The sequence below is a fragment of the Ailuropoda melanoleuca genome, chromosome 11, assembly GCF_002007445.2.
Source record: "Ailuropoda melanoleuca isolate Jingjing chromosome 11, ASM200744v2, whole genome shotgun sequence".
Classification (NCBI taxonomy): Eukaryota; Metazoa; Chordata; class Mammalia; order Carnivora; family Ursidae; genus Ailuropoda; species Ailuropoda melanoleuca.
In genome coordinates, this window is record NC_048228.1 from 105,790,869 (window position 1) to 105,797,778 (window position 6,910).

Consider the following 6,910-nt stretch of genomic DNA (forward strand, 5'->3'; position numbering starts at 1 on the left):
CTGTTTGGAGAGATATGACATCTTCTATCCAGTCCTCCCACTGATGAATCCCTCTATGCACATAGGTCTTGTTAAACATCTTTCAGTAGAGAAGATTTTCTGTATAAAGGTCTTGTCTATCTGTCAGCAGATGTATTTCTCACTTTATTTTGCTGCCATAAATGGTATCTTTATTAAAACTATAACTGTTCTTTATCTGATTGGTGGAAGATTCTGTACACATTCATTAAATAAAGCTAATTAGGGGGTGCTTGGGTGGCTCAGTTGGTTAAGCATCTGCCTTTGGTTCAGGTCATGATCCCGGGGTCCTGGGATTGAGCCCCGAGTCAGGCTCCCTGCTTAGTGGGGATCCTGCTTCTCCCTCTCCCTCTGCCTCTCCCCCTGCTTGTGCACGCATTCTCTCTCTCAAATAAATAAATAAAATCTTTTTTAAAAATTTAAATTAATAAATAAAGTAATTAGTTGTGTTGTTCAAGTCTTCTCTATCCTGACCAGCTTTTTTTTTTTTTTTTTTTTACAATTTTGCCTACAAATTATAAGAGGTATGTTGACACTTCACACTCATTAGGCTGGCTGCTATCCAAAAAAATAAGTGTCAGCGAGGGTGTGGAGAAATTGGAGCACTCATGCACTGCTGGCACAATTATAAAATGGTGCGGCCACTGTGGAAAATGGTGTGGGGATTCCTCAAAAACTGCAACAGAGAATCACCGTAAGATGCAGCGATAACACTTCTGAGTCCGCACTGGAAGAAGTGAGAGCAGGGCTTGCACAGATTTTCATACACTCATGTGCACAGCAGCACTAGCCACGGCAGCCAAGTGGCACAAGCAGCCCACGTGCCCATCAATAGAGGAACAGATAAATTGTGTGTGATTCACACACACACACACAGAAGAATACTCGCTCTTTTTTTTTTAAAGATTTTATTTATTTATTTATTTGACAGAGATAGAGACAGCCAGCGAGAGAGGGAACACAAGCAGGGGGAGTGGGAGAGGAAGAAGCAGGCTCCCAGCGGAGGAGCCCGACGTGGGGCTCGACGTGGGGCTCGACGTGGGGCTCGGTCCCACAATGCCGGGATCACACCCTGAGCCGAAGGCAGATGCTCAACCGCTGTGCCACCCAGGTGCCCCGAAGAATACTCACTCTTAACAAGGAAGGAAATCCAGACACCTGTCACCACATGCTGAGTGAGAGAGGCCACTCCCGAGAGGACACGGCATGGCTCCACTCCCGTGAGGGAGGTCCTAAAGCAGCCAGATTCACAGAGACAGAAGGTAGGATGGGGGGGGGTGCCAGGGGCTGGGGAGAGTGGAAAATGGGGAGTTAGCGTTTCATGGGGACAGGGTGTCAGTTTGGGAAGAAAACTCTGGAGACGGGAGGTGGTGATGGTCGCACAGCAGTGTGAATGTGCTTCATGCCACCGAACTGTCCATTTCACATGGCGAAGGTGGTAAACTTGACAAGATGCATATTTTATCACAACAAACAAAAAGTTGGAGAGAGGTGCGTCGAGATCCCCACTGAGACGCGGATTTGTCGGCTTCTCCTTCTGGGGCTCTGTCTTCACTTCACATGAAACACATGCATTCTAGAATCGTGGCCTCTTCCTGGTGGATTTATTATCTGGTAGCAATCTTCTTTATGCTAATGATGATTTTTTTAAAGATTTATTTATTCATTTTAGAGAGAGAGAGGGAGAGAGTCTGAAGCAGACTCCGCACTGAAGTGGAGCCCGACCCAGGGCTCGATCTCACAACCTGAGATCACAACCTGAGATCACAACCTGAGCCTGAGCCTAAACCAAGAGTCAGAGACGCAACTGACTGAGCCCCCCAGGCGCTCCCCACCCCCATGATGATTTGATCTGTTATTTTGTCCAATATTAAAGCTACTGCAGCTTTCTGTTGCTTCGTACACTCTCGTCCAGCCCTTGACTTCCCACCCTCCTGTGTCTTCCTCAGACTTGAGGTGCCTTCCGGGCACCCATGGTTGGGTTTTGTACTGTTGCCCACACGACACACTGTGACCCAGCCCGCCGGCTTGTTTGTCTATGCAGCCTGCGACTACCCATATCTTTGGAGCTATTTCTACCCATCTGATTTTGTATTTTTACTTCTCTTTGCTTCTCTTTGCTTCTCTTTTTTCTCCATTTTTGTTCTTCGTTTGGATTGTTTGAGCTTTTGCTCTTATTCCATTTTCCTCTGTTTGAAAGCTATATAGTCTATTTCCATATTTTCAGTGCTTAACCTAGTGATTTTACCATATTTATTTTTTTTAATATTGATTGATTGATTTAAGAGAGAGCACAAAAGCAAGAGGGGCAGAGGGAGAGGGAGAGAGAATCCCAAGCAGACTCCCCACTGAGTACGGAACCCAATGCAGGGTTCAGTCTCAAGACCCCGAGGTCGTGACCTTTGCTGAGATGAAGAGTTGTATACTCAGCTGACCGCGCCTCCCAGGCTCCCCTACCATATTTATTTTATAAAGCTTTAATTAATATCTCAGCCATCACCTCAAACAATAAATGGTTTGACTTCCATCACTACTCTCCCAGGTTACAAGGTATCTGTTCAGTATTGTGGTTCTAGCTTCCGGTTTTTTTAACCCTGTAACGTAAACATCACCAATTTTATAGACACAGTATGTGCTATTCAGTTTTAAATATTTTGTCTCCAATCCCTTGATTTCTTCTTTGACTGATATCTTAATTAGAAACGTGTCGCTTAATTTCCTAATATTTGGGGGATTTTCTGGACATCTTATTGTTACTAAATTATAATTTCACACTTCTGTCATCAAAGAACGGGGTTCTGTATGGTTTGAGTTGTTTTCAATTTGAGACGTATTTTATTGTCTGGCACATGGTCTATCTTGGTGAATTTTCCATTCGCACGTGAAAAGATGCAATTTCTGCTATTATTGGGGAGAGGATTCCATAATGTCAACTAGGTCAGGGTCATTGACGGGGCTTTTCAGATCTCCTCCTATGCCTACTGATTTTTATCTTCTTTTTCTCCCAATTACTGAGAGAGTGAGTGATGTCAAAAAATCTGCAAGTTTTATTACAAATTTGTCTGTTTCTCCTTTCAGTTCTGTCAGTTTTGATTCGTGTATTCTGAAGCTTTATTAATATAGATATACATATTTAAGATTGCCATGGCTTCTTCATGAGTTGGCCCTTCGCCTCCGTGACACAGCTCTGGCAATATTCCTTGCTGCGATCTCTGTTTTGTCTGATAGTCACGTAGCCCTGGGAAACCCCTTATCCTTAGGTCTTCCGTGGTCTGTTTTCCCACCCTTCTCCTGTCAGCCTCTCTTCCTTCATATTTAAAGAGAGTTTCTTGCAGCCAGCACTTCTTTAGGTCCTTGTACGTGCCCAGTCTGATAGTCTCTGCCTCTTCCATGGGGTAGTGAGTCCCTTTACCGTGACTGTAATTGTTCACAGGGTCTGGCTGAAGTTTGTCACCTTAGTACTTGCTTTTTATTTGCCTTACCTTTTTCATGTTTCTTCTTTTCCTTTCTTATTTCGAATTACATCTTTTTAGTACCCCCATTTTATATCTTCTATTAAATTAACAGCTGTACCGCTATTTTATTTTTTTACTGGTTGTTCTAGAATTTATAATGTGTGTCTTTTTTTATTAAGGATTTTACTTATTTGTCAGAGAGAGAGAAAGCGAACACAAGCAGGGGGAGTGGCCCTCAGAGGGACAAGCAGACTCCCTCCTCTGAGCCAGGAGCCAGATGCGGGACTCGATCCCAGGACCAGGATCATGACCCGAGCTGAAGGGAGAGCTTCACTGGCTGAGCCGCCCAGGCATCCCAGCAATGTCTATGCTTATCCCAGTTTCACTCAAATAACACAGACTCCCTCACATAGCCTTTCCTTTGTGCTATTTTCCTTCTATAGTTCTTACAATTCAAAAGTGCAGTATAATTACTTTTGCTTAAAACTGTCAATTATCGGGGCACCTGGGTGGCTCAGGGGGTGAAGTGTCTGCCTTTGGCACAGGTCATGATCCCAGGATCCTGGGATCAAATCCCGCATCGGGCTCCCTGCTCAGCAAGGAGCTTGCTTCTCCCTCTCCCCTCTGCAGTTCCCCCTGCTTGTGTTCCCTCCCTCTCTGTCAAATAAATAGATAAAATCTTTTTAAAAGCCTGTCAATTCTGTTTCTGTAACAATTTTATTGAGGTGCAGTCTAGAATGAACTGCATGTACACAGAATGCAGAGAAGCTTTGACACATGTATTCACCTGTGGAACCATCAAAGCCATCAAGATAACACATCCGTCCCTCTGAAAGTTGCTCGGAGCCCCTTGATGAGCCCTGCCCCACACCCAGCCCTGTTCCTGGCATCCTTCTGGACTTGTGTCATGAAACACAGTTATTTTGAGTTTCGTCCAGGTTCTTGCATGTGCCAGGAGTATGGCTTTATGGCTCAGGAGCTCCCCATTGCCTGGAAGGACTGCAGTTCGGTTCTCCAGTCTGGGGTTAAGGCCATTTGGGATGTTTCCGGTTTGGAGCTATTACAAATAAAGCTGTAGTAAATACGTCTGTAGAAGCCTTTGCGTGGACATATGCCCTCATTTCTTTTGGACACATAGCTAGGAATGTAATGTCCCGATCGTGTGGAAATGTATGTTGAACTTTATAAGAACGGACACATTGGTTTCTAAGGTGGTGCCGCCATTCTACATCCCCACCAGCAGTGTGGGGCCCCAGTCCCTCCACATCCTCACCACGACCTGCTGTGCTCTGTCTTTTTAAGTTTACACGTTCTCATGGGTGTGGAGTAGCCCTCACTGGACTTTTCATTTTTATTCTGGGCTCATATATGGTACAGAGTGATAGCCTTGGATCGGAGATGCTGTTCTCCAGAGAGCACTTACATTTGCTTCTTTTGAAAATTTTTTATTTAAATTCAAATTCATTAACATATACTGTATTACTGGTTCCAGCGGTAGAATTTAGTTGATTCATCAGTTTGCATTTGCTTCTTCTAGGCTCCAGGGGGCGCTACTAATCTGTAGCTTTTTTTTTTTTTAAATTATGTTTAGTTAGAGGTAATTAGGCTTTTTCTTTTTAAAGATTTTATTTATTTATTTGACAGAAAGAGAGACAGCCAGCGAGAGAGGGAACACAAGCAGGGTGAGTGGGAGAGTAAGAAGCAGGTTCCCAGCGGAGCAGGGAGCCCCATGAGATGCGGGACTCTATCCCAGGACCCTGGCATCTCGTCCTGAGCCAAAGGCAGGCGCTTGACGACTGAGCCACTCAGGTGCCCCTAATCTGTAGCTATTTTAACTTAGTTTGATGGGTGAGATTTTCCCCTGCCAGGGAGTGCAGACTTGATCCTCAGACACACATGGGAGCAACCTTCTGGCTACACATTCACGGGAGAGACTATTTATTTATATCACCTTTGGCTTTTCCACCAGAGGCAGCCGATGTGGACAGATTTGTTCATTGATCCACATGGCACCGGCCTGTGTTCCTCAAACTTGAAGCTCCTGTAGGTGTTTGTATCCAGTGGAGGCCAGACTTCTGGCTTCATACTCCGGTCTGGGCTGATTATTCCTCTTTTTGTGAGGAGGCGTGTGGTCCTTGGGTATTTCCCAGGATTTTCCTGTGAGTTCAGCAAGGCATTTTGGGAATGTTGGAGATAGTCCCCCATCTCAATATTTTCATTTGACAAGGTATTGCTGTTGAGGGCTTCGTATCTGAGCATGCTATTGGGATCCCAAAGTCTCCCAGTGTGATTTTTATTGTTTGCTTTATTAATTTAGGTCTTTGATCCATCCAGAGTTTACTTTTGTATTTGCTATTAGATTGGAGTCTATTCCCTTTTTAGCTGGCTAGCCAGTTATCAGCAGTATTGATTAATAGCAAACCTATATACATGCACGCCTACAGCATTTCACAGAACCTTCAAACACCCCTGTGATGCTATTAATACTAGCTCTATTCCATAGAGGAACAGAGAGCTTTCCAGACTTCTTAGTTGAAACCCTCGGTTGGTTAAAAAGAAAACATGGAAATGGAGTTGGGAGCTTTGGGGAGTAGGAAAAAAGCCAAATTATATCTTTACACAAGGATTGCTCGTTACCCTTGATACATGCAGAAGAACTCCGAAGCGGTAACTGGCGTATTTACTGAGTGCCTCCCTTGTACTTCAGGAGCACTAACTCTTCGATCCCACAACTGTGCCTAATAATAAGCACTATTATCACCCCCACTTAACCGATGTAGAGATTGAGGCCTAGAGAGATGAAGCAAGCAGCCCGAGGTCACCCAGCAGAGGCAGGCCGATGAACCCAGACCGCCTGGCTCTAGAAGCCGTGCCATCCCATAGGCAACCTCAAAATTACCCAGAGAATGTGTGAAGCCCCTGACCGCCTTCCTGTCACCTGCCACGGACGGGAAGGGAAAACGCGATCGTGGAAGTGTTGCCATTGGAAGGCGAGGTAGAGCTTGTGGCTATTTTTATATGTTTAGAATTATCTTTGAAATTATATTTGGAAAAAAAATGTTTAAGGTAAATGAGGCACCAATGGGTTAACACGTGGTTGGTTGGCTTCATTTGAAGCGCTAGGTTCCGGAAGAGGGGCTGCTCTGAATTTTCTAATTTCGCCATAGTGATAATGCGTTATGTATTCTGGTGTGATTTGAAAATATTAAAAGACATAATTCAAAGATGAGCCATCGCCGATTGGCTCTTCCCCGTCAACCAGGCGCACTTATTATATAACTGCGGCGCGGGCGGAGCGACAGGCTCAGCCAGAAGCGGGGGCGCCGGGAGAGGCTCGCCCTGCCCTCCGCCCCGCCCCCTCCCCCTTCTGGCCGCCCAGCCCCCGGCTTCCCGGAAAGCCCGGAGCTCCGGATATCCTGAGCGGCTGGGACCCCGGC